Source organism: Panthera leo, chromosome A2 (assembly GCF_018350215.1).
Source record: "Panthera leo isolate Ple1 chromosome A2, P.leo_Ple1_pat1.1, whole genome shotgun sequence".
In the NCBI taxonomy this organism is placed as follows: domain Eukaryota; kingdom Metazoa; phylum Chordata; class Mammalia; order Carnivora; family Felidae; genus Panthera; species Panthera leo.
This window is the reverse complement of record NC_056680.1, coordinates 27,221,968-27,238,231: the sequence shown is the minus strand read 5'-3', so window position 1 is coordinate 27,238,231 and position 16,264 is coordinate 27,221,968. Positions and strand designations below refer to the sequence as shown.

The window sequence follows — 16,264 nt, the reverse complement described above, 5'->3', positions numbered from 1 at the left end:
TCCTGTTTGAGTTTTGGAAGTGTGTGGGTGCTTAGGAATTTGTCCATTTCTTCCAGGTTGTCCAGTTTATTGGCATATAATTTTTCATAGTATTCCCTGATAATTGCTTGTATTTCTGAGAGATTGGTTGTAATAATTCCATTTTCATTCATGATTTTATCTATTTGGGTCATCTCCCTTTCCTTTTTGAGAAGCCTGGCTAGAGGGTTATCAATTTTGTTTATTTTTTCAAAAAACCAACTCTTAGTTTCATTGATCTGCTCTACTGTTTTTTTAGATTCTATATTGTTTATTTCTGCTCTGATCTTTATTATTTCTTTTCTTCTGCTGGGTTTGGGGTGTCTTTGCTGTTCTACTTCTATTTCCTTTAGGTATGCTGTTAGATTTTGTATTTGGGATTTTTCTTGTTTCTTGAGATAGGCCTGGATTGCAATGTATTTTCCTCTCAGGACTGCCTTTGCTGCATCCCAAAGCATTTGGATTGTTGTATTTTCATTTTCATTTGTTTCCGTATATTTTTACATTTCTTCTCTAATTGCCTGGTTGACCTACTCATTCTTTAGTAGGATGTTCTTTAACCTCCATGCTTTTGGAGGTTTTCCAGACTTTTTCCTGTAGTTGATTTCAAGTTACATAGTATTGTGGTCTGAAAGTGTGCATGGTACAATCTCAATTCTTGTATACTTATGAAGGGCTGTTTTGTGACACAGTATGTGATCTATCTTGGAGAATGTTCCATGTGCACTCAAGAAGAAAGTATATTCTGGTGCTTTGGGATGCAGAGTTCTAAATTTATTTGTCAAGTTCATCTAATCCAATTTATCATTCAGGGCCCTTGTTTCTTTATTCTCTGTCTAGATGTTCTATCCATTGCTATAAGTGGAGTATTAAAGTCTCCTGTAATCACCACATTCTTATCAATACTGTTGCTTATATTTGTGATTGTTTTATATACTTGGTGGCTACTGAATTCGATGCATAGACATTTATAATTGTTAGCTCTTCCTGATGGATAGACCCTGTAATTATTATATAATGCCCTTCTTTGTCTCTTGTTACATCCTTTAATTTAAAGTCTAGTTTGTCCGATATAAGTATGGCTACTCCAGCTTTCTTTTGACTTCCAGTAGCATGATAGATAGTTCTCCATCCCCTCACTTTAAATCTGAAGGTGTCCTCAGGTCTAAAATGATAAAATGAGTCTCTTGTAGACAGCAAATAGATGGGTCTTGGGTTTTTTTTTGGGTTTTTTTGGGGGTTTTTTTGGGGGTTTTTTTGTTTTATTTTTTATCCATTCTGATACCCTATGTCTTTTGGTTGGAGCATTTAGTCCATTAACATTCAGTGTCATTATTGAAAGATATGGGTTTAGAGACGCCTGGGTGGCTCAGTCAGCTAAGCGTCCGACTTCGGCTCAGGTCATGATCTCTCAGTCGGTGAGTTCGAGCCCCACATCAGGCTCTGTGCTGACCGCTCAGAGCCTGGAGCCTGCTTCCGATTCTGTGTCTCCCTCTCTCTCTGCCCCTCCCCCGTTCATGCTCTGTCTCTCTCTGTCTCAAAAATAAATAAACGTTAAAAAAAAAAAGAAAGATATGGGTTTAGAGTCATTGTGATGTCTGTAGGTTTCATGCTTGTAGTGATGTCTCTTGTATTTTGTGGTCCTTGCAACATTTCACTCACAGAATCCGCCTTAGGATCTCTTTTAGGGCTGGTTTAGTGGTGATGAATTCCTTCAGTTTTTATTTGGGAAAACCTTTATCTCTCCTTCTATTCTGAATGATAGACTTTTTGGGTAGAGGATTCTTGGCTGCATATTTTTTTTGTTCTTCACATTGAAGATTTACTGCCATTCCTTTGTGGCCTGCCAAGTTTCAGTAGATAGGTCTGCTATTACCTTTATGTGTCTACCTTTGTATGTTAGGGCCCACTTATCCCTAGCTACTTTCAGAATTCTCTCTTTATCCTTGTATTTTGCCAGTTTCACTATGATATGTCGTGCCAAAGATCGATTCAAGTTATGTCTGAAAGGAGTTTTCTGTGCCTCTTGGGTTTCAATGCCTGTTTCCTTCCCCAGATCAGGGAAGTTCTCAGCTATGATTTGTTCAAGTGCAGCTTCAGCCCCTTTCTCTCTCTCTCTTCCTCTTCTGGAATGCCTATGATACGGATATTGTTCTATTTGATTGCACCACTTAGATCTCTAATTCTCCCCTCAAACTCCTGGATATTTTTATCTCTCTTTTTCTCAGCTTCTTCTTTTTCCATAATTTTATCTTCTAATTCACCTATTCTCTCCTCTGTGTCTTCAATCCATGCTGTGGCCACTTCCATTTTATTTTGCACCTCATTTATAGCATTTTTTAAATTCATCATGACAATTTTTTAGTCCCTTGATCTCTGTAGCAATAGATTCTCTGCTGTCCTCTATGCTTTTTTCAAGCCCAGCGATTAATTTTGTGACTATTATTCTAAATTCTTGTTCTGTTATATTGTTTAAGTCGGTTTTGATCAATTAGTTAGGTGTCGCTACTTCCTGGAATTCTTTTGAGGATAATTCTTTCATTTCATAATTATGTCTATTTTTCTGTCCCTTATGTGTTTTAAAAGCTTGTTGTGTGCTCTGCACCTGTGAGCACTGCTATATTACTGCTCTATCTTTTTTCTAGCTTTCCCATTTTCTTCCTAGTAGATTCAGTCTCTTTTCCTCCCAGGCCCTGGTGTTTAAAGTCCTTTGGCTTCTTTGTTTGAGAGACATGGGACATATGGTTTCCCCCTACTTCTCTGCCATGTTGGCCCTTCCCTCTAAACTTTTTTTTAAGTTTTTTTAATTTGAAAGAGAGAGAGCACACAGGGGAGGGTTAGACAAAGAGAATCCCAAGAAGACTCCACAGATTGTCAGTGTGGAGCCCAAAGTGGGGCTCAAACTCACAATCCATGACGTCATGACCTAAGCTGAAATCAGAAGTCAGACACTAAAGTTAGCCACTGTCTTAGCATGAGCTACTAAAATACCACAGACTGGGTGGCATAACCAATAGAAATTTATGTTTCACAAGTTCTGGCAGCTGTGTGATCAGGGTGCCAGCACTGATGAGTTCTGGTAAGAACCCTCTTCCTGTCTTGTTGATGGCTGTCTTCTCACTATGTTCTCACATGGAGGAGAGAGAACAAGTTTTAGTCTCTTACTCTTCTTATAAGGTCATAGGGGCCCTCAATCCTCATGACCTCACCTAAACCTGATTACCTTCCAAAGGCCCTACCGCCTATTACTATCACATTGAAGTTTAGGGCTTCAATGTATGAATTTTGGAGGGACACAAACATTCAGTCCATAACAGCCACACAGTTAGAAAATGAAAAAAAATTTGAAGTTAGCTTATACAGGTTTCCCCACTATCTCTAAGTAGAGTGTTCCTTTGAAACCTTTTGTAAGCTGAAATGGTGTAAAGCAAAGAAGCAATTACCATTAACTTATTATATGGAAAACTTTGTGAGCATTCCCAGACCCAAAAATAAACTCTCTTAGGCTTTTTTAGACACATCACTTCAGGACACATTTTGCTAATGGATGCACAAAATAAATGGAGATAAAGCACAGATGCTCACAGACACAGGTCAAGGCCATAGTGGCTTGATGCTGAGATGCTGAGTGTAGTTCCCTGAGAAGGAGCTTGGTGGGCTGCTCTCCCTGCTTGGGGTATTCATTGCAAAACACATGCTGAACACAATTTTTGCTTTTTTTCCTTTTTCACAAAAGCAAAAATCCAATTCATATTTCTTTTAGCAAAAACAGGTAATAATGTAGGTCTTCTGTCAAAGTGAAGTGGTGGAAAGAGAATTTTCAAAAAGCAGGGGATACTTGTATTAATATCAGAAATCAAATGCCTAGGAATAAAGATATGGAAGCTTCTAGACAAAAAACTAGAAAGTATTAGTAAGAGGCATTTAAAAAAAATAATTAAATAATTGGAGAGATGAATGACTCAATTTCATAAAGACTCAATTCAAATTGACCTGTAAATTCAACGTAACTCAGACCAAAATGACCATAGGCTATTTTTGGTGGTAGTGGTGGTGGTGGCGAAAATTTACAAGTTAATTATGCTTGTGGAAATGTAGCCAGAGACTATTAAAAAACAACTTAGATGCAGAGAAGGGCTTACTCTACAGGATATCAACTTATTACAAGGCTACAAAAGTAAAAGAGCAAGGTATCAATGTAAGGATAAGTAGACAGATGGAGCAAAATACAAAGCCCAGATCCAGGCATATATGAACACTTGATTTATGTTTAAAATGAAGTCACAGAGCTGTGTGGAAAAGAAAATCTTTCCAATAAAAGACTCTGGGCAAAGTGGATATCCATTTAGAAAACCAATGAAACTATACCCTACCTCACACCTTCTTCAAAAGTCAATTCCAGGTGGGTTATACTTCAAAATTGGAAGTATAAAACAATAAAGCATTTAGAGGATAATATAGGAGACTATCTTCATGATCATGCTATAGAGAGAGACTTTTTAAATAGAACACAAAAAGCATTATCATAAAAACAAGATTGATAAGTTGGACTACCTTAAAATAAATTCTGTTTATCAGAAGACACCATTGAGAGAGAGAAAAGGCAAGACACAGAATAGGGGAAGGTATTTGCCACATATGTAACCAACAAAGGACCAGCACCCCGGAGATTTTTTTTAAAGAAGAAAAAAGAAACTTTACAAATCATTAAGAAAAAGTCAACATCCCAATAGAAAATACAAAAAGATTGAAACAGGCACTTTGGAAAGGTATCAAAATGGCCAATAATCTTTAGCCATCAGGAAAGTGTAAACTTAAAACACAATGAACTATCACTATACACCCACAATAGTCAAAAGTTTGCAAGAATGATATCAAGTGTTTGCAAGAATGTGGAGCAACAAAAACACAAAAGAACACATATATGTGTGCACATTCACGTAAAGTTCAAAAACAGGCAAAAGTAAATTATAGTGTTTACAGATACAGTTATTCAGAGGATGAAATTATAAGGGAAAGCAGGGAAGCAATCACCATAAAATCAGTCCAGTGGTTTACCTTATGGGGAAGGCAGGAAAGGGGTGGTTATTGGGAACGGAAATGGGGGGTGGCTTGTGGGAGGGTGGAGGCAATGTTCTAGTCCTTGCCATTGCTGGTGGCAAGACGTGTTTGTTTTGTATTAATTCTATAAGCTGTGCGTGTATGTATACGTGTGTGTGTGTGTATGTATGTATAGCACATTTATATATACCTTTTGCATTTTTCTGTATACGTTATATTTCATCCTAAGAAGGACTAAAAATAAATCAGATAAAAATTTTAAAGATAAAAGGAAGGAAGAGATTGACTTTAACATACAGTATAATTGCTGGCTGGATATCCAATTATTCCATAATAGACTTAAACAGAAAAGAATAATTGTTGCATATAATCCTTACAGACACTCTGCTCCTACATCAGAGAGTCTATTCTCCTCCTCTTGGCCATCTCCCTGAATTTAAGAGGCCACACTGGCCAACAAGATCATGATTTCAGGAACTAAGTAATGGAGATCACCAGAGAGAAGACATGTTATTATTAATGATTCTTAACAATACCACTCATGGAACACTTATTATGGACAAGTTATACCAAGCACTTTACAGGGTTTATTTCGGTTAAATCCCACAGCAACCGTGGACATTGTCCTGATTTTCAGATGTGGAAATGGAGGCTTATGACCACTATGGATCTTGCCCAAGGACTCTTAGGTTATACACAGAGAGCCAGGGTTCAAGTGCAGGCAGTCTGACTCTGGAGCCCACACTTACTTTCACAGTAAAATTGGTGGGTCTCTGTTTAGAAACATCCTCCCCTCCCCCACTTACACCCTAGCTAACTAACAATAAAAATTATACAATGAAGCTGAGGCTTAAGACACCGCTTACTCTTGCTTCTTCACTAACTTCAAGAAAGGAGCCAGAATTTGACGATTTCTGTGCTAGGGGTCATTTTATCCACTTGTCACAACTCTGCTAAAGAGTACTGTCACGTTTCTCTATGCAGCCATAGTTACAGACTGAGTATTTTCCTAAAAGCCAAAATTGCATTTGGTGAGCAGGAGTGAATCAAAGCTAATCAACCTTGGACCATAATGTATTAGATGTTCCATTCCTGGGATCAATGAGGATTCCCAATGGCTCCATTCAAGACCTTTCAGTTAGGGTTTCCTCTCAAGATAGGGTTTTCACCAAGAGTCTGAAATTAACTCTTGGATTTCAAAACACTGAAAAGCTTGTTGAGAGATTGAAGCAGAAAATAGGATGGGGTGCGGCAGACACTGGAATTTGGAACTGCCAATCTCATCCACTGGCCACAGTCTGGGCATGTTACCCCACTCAGCTTAGTAGAGTTCTCTACCCTTTGGTGTCTCTACATAGAGAAGCCCTTGAAGGGGTGATGCATATTTGAGATTACTGGCAGTCATCCTGATCACCATTTGGAGAACTGTAATGCAGGAGAAGCCCCTACCCTTCACAGTTAAAAGGTCAGTAATTATGTCACTTTTCCCCAGAAGCTTATTGGAACTGGGGTTTCCTTACTTGCCATCAAGAGCCCTGGCTCAATAGGAGCACAGACTGCTTCCTAGAGGACCCTCTTAACCTTGAGGTTCTAGGACTCAATCACCAACTGTTTATTGAGATCCCATTTTGAGCCAAACACTGAGGCATAGGAAGTGAAGTATATCCCTACCTTTGAGGAAATGATGGTGACTCCAAAGCAGTAAGACTGATTCAAGAACATGCAAGCATGTAACTGAGTTCTGTGCAAGTCAGCAGTACAATGTCAACAGTACCTGTGACCAAATTGATTTCTCTACCTTATCCCACCATAAAGTAGTTGACTCTGTGTCACTTGTGCCTAACCCCCATGCCCACACACAATTACATGCCCTCCAAAGAGCCACCCCATGGTCTAGGATTAGCCAATCAATTTTAATGCGTATTTAAGAGATTTTTCAAAGTGTGTGAGTCAGTGCGTAAAATGATAGATCATGCAATAATTAAAGCATTAAAAGAACCCAATTGAGGATTCTCTTTCTGCCAGCAGATATCTTTAGGTCAAGAAGGTCTATAAAAACTGGCAGATCATTTCCATTCCTTTAAGACAGGTAAAAATGGCTTTGAATGTAATTAGATGTTCTTAGCAATTTTCCCTCTGCTAAAGCTCTACATCTTGTTCCAATGAGGCCCACAAAAAGTTTAGAACTGTTGGCACTTTAAGCTGCAAACTGACAGTGTGGTATTGCCTTGAAGAAGTGAAAGCCCATGATATTGCTTGAATCATTTTTTAATTAGAAATGATTAGCTAGAGTTAGAGCTATAGAAAGAGGCAGCATTCTCACAGACAGAAGCCTATCTTGGCACTGTTGAGCTCTAGGCTGCTCTTAGATCGCTACCCCACTCTCTTATCCAATCTCTCTGGTGGCTCCACAGATTCCAGAGTTATCAACTTGGAACAAGGAATATGCCTACCATAGCAAAATCAGCATTTATCTCTGACACCCCTATCAAAGTCCTGCTTTATTACTCTCTTCTCAAGGATCTGTTATCTCTCCAGGCAATTTTTTCTTTTAAGGTGGAAGATCTTGTGTGTGGTTAATTTTAATTTCTTTAATCCTTTAAAAGAATGAGACTTGATGGAAATGCAATGTAGTGCAAAAATTTTAAAGGAAAGTATTTTCAGTCAAACCTAACACCTTCCCCTCATTCTGGGTAAGCTTTTGTGATATTGCAGTTAAAAATATAACTTCTGTTGACTATGACTCTTAAAATACCTATCAATACCCGCAAACTCACCCAAGAATGAATATATTGAAATAGGAAATGAGTTGAGATTACAATCCTTTAATCCTTTGATTTCTGTTCAGGTCATGATCTCAGTTCCTGAGTTCTAGCCCCATGTTGGGATCTACGCAGATAGCACAGAGCCTGCTTGGGATTCTCTCTCTCTCTCTCTCTCTCTCTCTCTCTCCCTCCCTCCCTCCCTGCACCTCCCCTGTTCATGTGCTTGCACTCTCTCTCTCTCTCAATAAACTTAAAAAAAATTAATACTATGTTATATTTAACCCAGTATATCCAAATATTATCATTGTAATATTTTCATAATATAAAAAAATGATTGAGCTATTTTACATTCCTTTTTTAGAGTAAGTCTTTGAAACCTAGGAGATATTTTGTATTTTCTGCACATCTCAAGTCACATTTTTTGATGCCCATTAGCCATATGTGGCTAGTGGCTACCATATTGGCCCCTGCAGTTGTGAAGAGGTTGAGCTCTGGAAGTAAGCACATCTGGTCCCAATCTTGTACTTACTATGTGACACTTTCCCAGCTGAAAAACTAGGGTTATGATACCTACCTCATGGGGCTGAGGTGAAGACTAAATTTGGTTTCTATACATAAGACCGGACACCCCTTATCACAATAGCTGACTGATAGGTGCTCAGGACAGATGTCTTTCCCTTTCCACCCTGGGGAGGGGGAGGGGGAGAAGCTGCTGAGCACAGCCTTCAGGGCCTCTTTCCTCACTCCAATTGAACTTGTTGTGCAGGTGCCTCTGTTTCCACTGTCTGCCATGATAGGGGAGGCCTCTGGTAGGATGGAGTGGGGAAGAAGGCAGGCTCCTGGCTTGAATCTTGTTCCCTAGACCACCTGACTGGGCTTTGGAGATTGGGTGAGTGTTCTTACCCTCTTGCCAGGCACATTTATATGCCCGGCAAGGAATCCCTTTGCTGAAGAAAAAAAAATTCTCAAGTCCTAAAAGTGAGCAATTAGCTATCTCTTCTATCAGTGGGACAGTCAGCTTTCATGTCCCTAGTGAAAAAACCAGGGACTCTGTGCATCTTTGGGCTAGAAGGGAGTCAAATCTACTGTTTTACAAAGGAAGGAACAGTGTTTCCAGAGAGCAGATATAACTTGTCTAGGCACACAGAGTGACAATACAAGCTTAAAACTGGACCCTTATTATTTGAAGCCTCTGTCTGTATACACATAGATGTTTATTTTTGAGAGAGAAAGAGAGCACAAGCTGGGAAGGGACAGAGAGAGAGAGGGAGACACAGAATCTGAAGCAGACTCCAGGTTCCCAGCTGTCAGCTCCAAGCCCAATGCAGAGCTCAAATCCACAAACCGCAAGATCATGACCTGAGCCAAAGCTGGATGCTTAACCCACTGAGCCACCCAGGTGCCCCTGTATCTGAATACAGTAGAGATAGATCCATAGAGATTTCCCTGTATGAACTGCTGACATCTTTGCATGGAAATGTTCTCTGTGTTTTCTTGCTAGTTTTCAACTTTTCAGTTTTTGGTCCCACGTAGAACTTGAATATAATTCAAGTTAGTCTCCTTGCAGTTGTGGATAGGTGAAGCACACTGTAACTTATTTAACCATCACCTTCATTCTCAAAATACAGCATTAAAGATTTCTTTTTTTTTTTCTTTTTTTTTTTTTTTTTTTTTTTATGAAAGGCTCCGTTCCACGTAATAGATTTTTATCCATTAGCCTAAGGAGTTTGGGAGGATTGTAATCTAAACTCAAACACAATGCACAAGTAACAGAGTTATATCAACATCAGTACCTTTTAAACAGCAGAGAACAAAAAAATATAATAACCCCATTAGGTTGCTAAATGTGCTGAACCCTGACAAATTCTCTATGTGATGATCCTGGAGTATTTGTCTATAATCCCTCAGCAAATACACCTTTTATTCAACCACAGAGTTGTACACACTCCAGACACAAGTGCCATTAATTAAATAACACACTCAGCAAACTCTCAGAGCCATTAATTATCAAAGGTAGCCTGCTCCATACTTGGCTCTAAAATTCTGTTATAAAAGGAGAGCAGGAATAGAGCGAAGGAATATGCTGTAGGAAGGTCACCCTCCAAAGCATGATAAGAAGAAGCTGTCAGACAAAGTAAATGACAAAGCATGTGTACCTTTTAGCTTTCCTTTTGCCCCTGTGGAGAGTTTGAAAGAAGGGAAAGTATTTCACATTGTAGGGAGTTTCTTCCTCAAAATTAGTTTCTCTCATGAAAGACGCAAGTAAATATAAAGTAATCCTTTTTCATTTCAACTGAGTCTCTGGGAAAAGTAATATCAGCTGAAGATTTAGAGACAAATAAAGCCTGTTCTTCATAAGCTCCCTCAGATTGAGAAAGCCTTTTAAGGAGACTCTTCTCGTTACAGATGCAGGGGAGGGGATGGAAAAGGGACAAACGTACAAGACAGAGGCCTCACTGGTTTCAAGTGGGACAACAGGAAAATGCTCAACGAGTACCATGAATTTTCCAGCAGCGGGTTTACTGTGTTCTGCCCCCTCACTCCCACCATCAAGCCTCAAAGCCTTCCCAGCTCCACTTGCCAGGAGGCAGTGGGATAAAGGAAGTGCTGAGCCCTGCGGGGTCTCCGTAAATCACTCACAGCTACAAGCTTGGCCAGTGTCTTTCTTGTGTGTTTGTGGTTCTTAGTGTTTGATTTATCCCTTCAAAGAGAAAAGTGACAATGCCGAGTCTATGGCCACTCTATAAAGGACAGCCAGTGAACCGCATCTCCCCTCCTGTGTGGGGCTGGCCACACGCTGCCTGGAGCTACTCTCTGTACCCTCAAGGACTTACGAACACAGGCCTGGGGGATGGCCCCCGTTTAAGGGGAAGTCAAGTCACACCTTCTCATTGCAGAAAGTTGTTATTAATCAGCCTATGTGGCACACCACAGAGGGATGGTTTTGAGTTAGGAAACTTGGTGTGAGGTCACCCTGCTCAGGAGTCTATCCTCACACCACTGGGTTTCTGGCCACTGTGCTTGGGGGTAACCCCTTCTATCTCAAGATGGAGGAATAATTGCATTGCCTGAGAGTTACCTAATCAAAGTGGCTTTCTGTTCTTGCCATTCCCTGCCCCCCCACCCAGCTTCACCTTTACCCACTTACTCTAAGAGATTGCCACCAGCAGCTTTTGTCGTCCAATTTATGAGACCAGTTTATTAAAAAAAGCTGAAAAGCAGAGGTCAGAGGTGCCTGCCCGTAGAAAATTGCTCCTCTTGTTTTTGGTGTGAGCGGAATGACTTTCTATGCCTGTGTCTCTAGTCTGCTAGGAACTAAGAAGTACTTTTAAAAGAAGAAACTTGTTACAGAGGAATTTTATGTTGGTGTCTCAAGGCTTTGTTTTGCTGGTGTGTGTGATTACTTTGCCTTAAAACCACTTCTGTGGCATCCCTGGTATGGATGCAAAACAGGTCATTTTATTTAACGTCATGGGCAAAAACCACTACCTTTGAAGGACAACACTTGCCCAGTATGTGTGGCCCTGCTGAGAGTGCAGCAGGCAACTTGAGGAGAAGTTGGATGTTCGCATCTGAAATCTACTGAAACTTGTCTCTAGCATCTGATTTGCCTGGAGGCATTTGGAGCGTTTTACAGGAGCACACTTTGGAACTGAATCAGAAAGGAAATAGGGTTGGAACTCTTTGCTTTCACAGTCCATGAGTTTTCCCCAGAGGTTCAAGCCACACTTCAGACCCATTAGATCAGAATCATGGGGGCGGGGGGGGGGGGGGGGGGCGGATAAGATAGAGGCATGTCTATTTTTAGACTTTCCCAGGTGATTCCAGTGAATAGCAAATTGAGAAACATGATCTTCAAGAAACAGAAGGAAGGTGTGTGGAGTTTTTGTGGCTCCATATGTTCCTTTGCATTGTGTCAGATTAACTGTGGCCAGCTCCCTTCCAGGTTCACCTACAGTAGAGAGAGACTTTGATCTGTTTTCTTAGCTTCAAAGCAGAAATTCCTCCTCTGGGCCCATCAGAGTGTAGGCAGGATAGAGTAAGAGGTAGAAACCTCCTTCACTGACATACTGGTCAAAAGATGTTTCCTTGAATGCACTCAGAGGTTGGCTGGATCTGTTGAATTTTGTGCAGAAAAACTTTATGGAGCCTGATGACACCTGTGTGTTCAAAGAGAAGTCAGTATGGTTCCGTTCATAACCCAGGGGAATCCCTTTGGTACCTCTGCTTCTCACTATATCATGACAACAAAATGCAAATTAACTTACAAGGCTTCCCTGAATTGTCCAGGGAGAGATGGAAGAGAATATTACAGCACACACCATGTGGTCAACCTTACTCAAAACTTAATCTTTCTCCATCAGGCAGCTTTAACTCCCTTCCAAATTTGAAGCTCCTCTTTCTAAAAACCTCTTCAACTATCCAGAGTCACAATGCCTCCCTTCTACCTTTATTCCCTACCCTGCAAAATAAACCTCTGATAGAAACTTTATAATACTCTCTATTATCTCTCAAGCATGGCCTTGCGGGGAATGGGGACATTCTCAGTCCATCTGCCACTAGATTAGAGGTGTAGAAATATTTGAAAAGCACACATTCATGGCAACCAAACTTCACACATTCTGGGCTCATGCTCTCTGATCTTGGAACTCCAGAAGCCCACATTTTCTGGACTGGTTGCCTGGCACCCAATTATCTATTGCATTGCTGCATCCTGTGCAATGTGTTTCCCCACATGGGCAGGAAGTGCCTTGAGGTTACCATTATTCACCTCCTTGCACTTCTTCAGGGTCTTACTCACACTTCCATAAGTACATATGTTGATATACCCAAGCAGCATTGAAAAATACCACTGTCTAAAGGTAATATTGAAGGGTACTAGGCACACGAAGGGCACATACTATACAACATCCCACCAGAATATGGGAAGATGAGTTCCTTGTCCAAATACACCCTCTCCAACAATGAGACTGAATCTCTGCATAGCTAAGCACCTGACATTCACTTGCTTTCCAACGCAATCCAGAGAATAAAAAATGATAATGACTATAATAGAGGCTATTGTTAGTGTTTACAGTGCCCTAGGCTCTGCTTGAAGGGCTTTGTGTGTATTAACTGACTCAGTCCTCTCCCTACCCAGGCCAGGCATGTTTTGGTCTGCCTACAGACACACAGCCAGCCGGTCATGAGGCTGGACTTCAGACCCAAGCCTCCTCAAAGCCCAACATGTTCACTCATTGTGCTCCGGCAGGAGAAGCAAACTCTGTCTCCCACAAGCTTCCAGGCTAGTTGAAGAAAAGGAACTGCTGAACACAGAGCTTTCAGAAGCTAGGCACATGGTTTGGATGCCAGAGCTGTGTGAGGGATGTGTTACAGAAGCATTGTAAGTAGAAAGCCTGCTCAGGTACAGATAGAGGCTTCCGTGGAGATTCAAAAATTACAGGGTTGGTATCTGGGAGGGCGGTTGCAGCAAATAACATGGGGCCACAACGTTCAAGACCAAAAATAAAGCTGAGGGAAACTTCTCCTAGGACATAAATCTGCCCTAGACAGGTGAGGCGGAGAAAAGAAAGGGCACATCCATTTTCAGGCCTGCACAGGTGCCTCTGACTCAAAGTCAATAATTGTTCAAGGACAAGGGCAATGATGAATGATCGGGAGATGACCTGTATGTCCAGACAAGATGGGTGGTGCTGGGCACAATAGAGAATGATCCCAATATCATAGAGATGAGACAGGCCCCCATCTTTAGAGTTGGGGGACTGCAAACTTAATGGTACATACACCCCACTTTCCACCCCTCACACACATCAGTAAATGTGGGGGGCAGTGGATCCTGAGCTCAAATGTGAAGGCTGAAGCAGAAGTGATTAGGCTTCTATGTTCTGGGTCCTGGAAGGAATGAGGTGTAATTCCAAAGGGATGCCATTTGCCCTTTGCTCTCTGACCTTGTTATGTACTTATAGGCAAAGTATAATGATAGACTCACTAAAAACTCTCTTCATGTGCCAGGTAGGGCTGAACAAGCCCATATTGGGGATACCCTTAAACTCACTACACACTGGACCTATCAGAAAGCTGAGTCTTTGCAGCTCAGCCACCCAGGTCTGTGTCTGCAATGTTGCACACAAAGCCATCCAATTAGCAGACCAATAGCAAACAGTAAGTGAAAAGCGATGTCAATCTACACCGAAGTCTATTGAAAACATCAAAGGGAAGTCCATCTGTGCTTCTCAACAAAGTTCCTTGAAACTCCTTCCTACATCACGTACACGGTAGCTGCCCCAAACATATCCCAGGACCCTTTATTTCAGTCTTCCCCCAATATTATGGAATCTAGCCTGTAAAATCCTCATCTTTCCTCTGCCCTTTTCTCTTTCCTATAACTGTGTGCCTTTTCCGGTGTCCTCCAAGCTAGTAGTCTTACCTTGCCCAGTTCCTGACCACCCTCATTCAGTGATACCAATAATTAAGGCCCAGAAGCCAAAGCTTCAACAGGTTCTCCTTTGGGGTGGAGGGAGAATTCCAGAGCTATGAAACATATTTCTATGATACAGGGATTCTCTTCTGTCTAAGATTAACCCCGTTTCCTATTTTATGAGTAGAAATGATTTGTTTTAGTTCTACCCAAATCCTTAACATAACTTAGCCTTGAAGCAAAACTAATTCTGCCTGCTACACACTAGCTCAATAATTCCCCAAATCTCAGACTCTTATGGAGAGCTCGTTAAAAAGCACAGATTCTTGGGCCTCTCGCTAGACCTGCTGAGTCAGAATGTGGTGGACAGACTCGAGAAATCTGTGTTTTTAACAAGTACACCAGGTAATTCTGAAACATTTATGTTTGAAAATCTATTCTTACCTAATTAATAAAGGTCTGAATTGGCTTCATTTGTATGTAAGTCTTGTGTCTGTAAAATAGATTCTTAAGAGACCATGTAGCTGACCTCTGGGACATGAGTGTGGGCTGTGAACAGAAAATGTGGGGATCCAGGGAATATAGGCATCAGCAAGGTTGGGATCCAACTATTTCACACATTCTGCCCACATCTCTATGGTTTCTTGTAAATTGTTAGTGGCAATCTAACAGATTAGCAGTAAGCAAACTTACATTTTGTTTATTGCCATAACTCAAAAAAAGCTATTGGTTCTAACTAAATGTCTGTTTTTATGTTCTGTCATCTCCAGGCGCGAAAGTAACTTGAACAAATCCCAAGGCATACGGAAATGGGCCTCGTTCTCTAGGACTCTGCGGCATTGGAAATGAAGCTAAGCAGACTTTATTACATCCTACAATTCTGCAACCTTTTGCGAAGCATTTTATTCCACTTGTGGAAGCCATCGGGGTTATGTTTCAATCACCATGACTGACAGGCTAACTTCAAAACAACAGCATCGGCAGCCCTTCCATACTTCCTGGGCTATGCACTTGGAATAGAACCTTTTCTAAATTGTCCCTTGGCCTGGATGGAAATAAAATGGTGGTTAAAATATTTATCTTGTGCGTTGGGTAACTTAAAAATTGATATTTTGGGGCCTCTGAAAGGCATAACTGAGGAAGTCGATCTTTTAGAACTACCATGCCTCCTGTAACCAAAGGTTTGTTAAAGCTGAGATAAGATTTGGAGAGTTTCCATTTTGGTAGCGAACAAAACAGAACAAGAAACACATAACCTTTCCTCGGTTGTATTCTCTTCCTGCCTTGGGTGCAGAGAGGCAGAGCTGAAAGAGCTTAGGATGGCAAAATGGGCTTCAAGAAACTAATAAACATGTACTGAGGTGATCAGACACATTGGACTGGCTATTTGAGTGCTAGGAATGTAACAAAAGGGAATGGAAAAGCTCTTGATGTTGGTTGAGGAAGAACGCCTCTTGCCCATAATAGTCAATTTTTTTAAGCAAAGATGACAGAAGGGCGTTCTTTCCTTCCAATGGTAGATTAATAAAAGGGGAGATTTGGGTTTATAAAGAAAAATAAAACACAGCAATGGCACTGCTATAAAGAACCACAGAAAGCCTCCTTGAGAATCTCTTGGCTTATAGGCTACTCCCTGACCCCAACACCATCATCGATATATGGCATATTAGTTTTCTATGAGTCCTGCAACAAATTACCACAAACTGGGTGGCCTAAAACAATAGAATTGTGTCCCCTTACAGTTGTAGAGGTCCGAAGTCCCAAATACAGCAAGGTCTGCTCCCTCCAGACTCTCTGGGGGGAATCTCTCCTAGCTGCTGGTGACTGATGGCAAAACTTCGGAGTTCCTTGACATCATCCCAACCTCTGCCTCTGTCTTCACCTTCCTCCTCTTCTCTGTCTCCTTTGTGTATCTCTTGTAAAGACTCTTGTCACTGGATTAAGGGCCCACTCAAATAATCCAGAATTATATTCTCATGGTCTTAATACCCTTAACATAATT

At 41.0% G+C, this 16,264-nt stretch overlaps 1 protein-coding gene across 9 annotated transcripts in view; it reads left to right on the top strand.

Moving 5' to 3' along the window:
- Positions 1-15,338, top strand: part of FHIT (fragile histidine triad diadenosine triphosphatase) — a 1,408,202-nt gene extending 1,392,864 nt beyond the window's left edge. For all 9 annotated transcript variants that reach the window (XM_042929865.1, XM_042929864.1, XM_042929861.1 and 6 more), the window contains one exon: positions 15,033-15,338. The gene's annotated coding sequence lies outside the window, so the exon portion shown is untranslated. The remainder of the gene's footprint in view (positions 1-15,032) is intronic.
- Positions 15,339-16,264: the final 926 nt, after the last annotated feature.